The sequence below is a fragment of the Vicia villosa genome, unplaced genomic scaffold, assembly GCF_029867415.1.
Source record: "Vicia villosa cultivar HV-30 ecotype Madison, WI unplaced genomic scaffold, Vvil1.0 ctg.000540F_1_1, whole genome shotgun sequence".
NCBI classification, from domain to species: domain Eukaryota; kingdom Viridiplantae; phylum Streptophyta; class Magnoliopsida; order Fabales; family Fabaceae; genus Vicia; species Vicia villosa.
The window spans coordinates 684,761-686,393 of NW_026705248.1; positions in this window are offsets into that span (position 1 = coordinate 684,761).

Consider the following 1,633-nt stretch of genomic DNA (forward strand, 5'->3'; position numbering starts at 1 on the left):
CAACTATTTCAACAACTAGATAAAGGATAGCGTCAACAATGTGAAAGGAGAAACGCTGAACATGACCATTAATATCATAGACACCATCTAGAATACCAGGAACAATATTATTCACAATGATAAAAACACCTTTGTACACGAGGCCATAACACAAGCAAGCAATAGCAGCAACACTTACCTAAAGCTGCAGAGAAACATAACTACGAAAGACATCCAGAACAACCAGAAAATGCAAGATCATAACGACATCAACCACAACAATTTCTCATATAATTAAATAATTTTAACTTAAACATACTATGTTATATTATTATGTAGTACTTTGATGAATTCAAGTGTGCTTATTACTCAAGTTCTTAGTTGGATGAACTTAAGGAGGATTGATGTAAATTCATGATTGAGTCGAAAGTTATATAAGGTATATTGTAATCTTACTTTAATTGATGAGAATTTTGAGTATATTCAAGTGTCACTACAACGTGAAAGGGCTTTAAAAGTATTTTTTTTGGGCTTTAAGAGCGCTTAAAAGCGCTGCCAAAGCCAGCGCTGCCGTAGGTAACGACAACGCTTTTGAAACTCTAAAAGCGCTCTCGTAGCCCCCCTATAGCAGCGTTTTTTCCAGAAAAGCGCTCTCGTATCCCCCCTATAGCAGCGTTTTTTCCAGAAAAGCGCTCTCGTATCCCTAAAGCATTTCTATTTACTTACAATTTTGTCCTCTAAGTGTGCATATCCCAAACGCCCTTTTTTGTATGGATACGCGGGTTTTGATGCTCTCGCACTATTTGTGTCACTGCTTTTCCGGAAAGCTTCATCTCTTTGAGTTAAAAACTCAGCCCAATCTTCATCTTTAATGAAGAGCTCATATTTTTTTGGCCGTGCCGGTGCCTCTTCAAGAAAGTTTCCATCTTTATCCTTAAGATAGGTGTTTGTTAAAAAAGCTTTCCACCCTCTATATCTTATTCCTGCCAAACTAAGTATGCAGCGTTTACGCTCATCTGGTATGTTAAAAGACCTCTGCGAAAAAACATACGCATAGAGTGTGTTAGTATAAGTAATTTAAACAAATTATCGTCAAGATAATAACAAAAACCATATATGATACCTTAAGCTCGTCCCAAATCATATCTTTTTCTCGTCCAACGCTTTGCTTTTCAGATTCCATTTAGATACGGAGATTGGAATATGCAAACGAACAAGTGTACCAATGTAGCTTGTCAACTTTGCAGCATTAGAACCAATTGCTTGTTTATCAGAATTCCATTCTAAATTATATATTAATCCTTTCTCTCTATCTCGAACGATTCCCTTCATAATGGTGATGCCTCGTGCAACTTCTTTTGATGATGTATCAGGTGGAGGATTTGTATCCGGAGCATCTCTATCTTGTGAGTTTTCTTGATTACTAGCCATTTGACCTGTATCAAACAAACTAAAGCACATTAGTACACTATTAATAAGTTAACAATCTATACAAGTCAAATGGAAGTCAAAGTAACCATGCATGTACAAGTAAATCGGAATCGAAATCGGTGAAATCGGAATAAGTGTCAAAAAAGAAAGTTGTCGGAATTGAACGAAATTTACATGGCTATGGTAAAACGTCCTCACGAACTCAAAAATGAAGTCGGTTTTC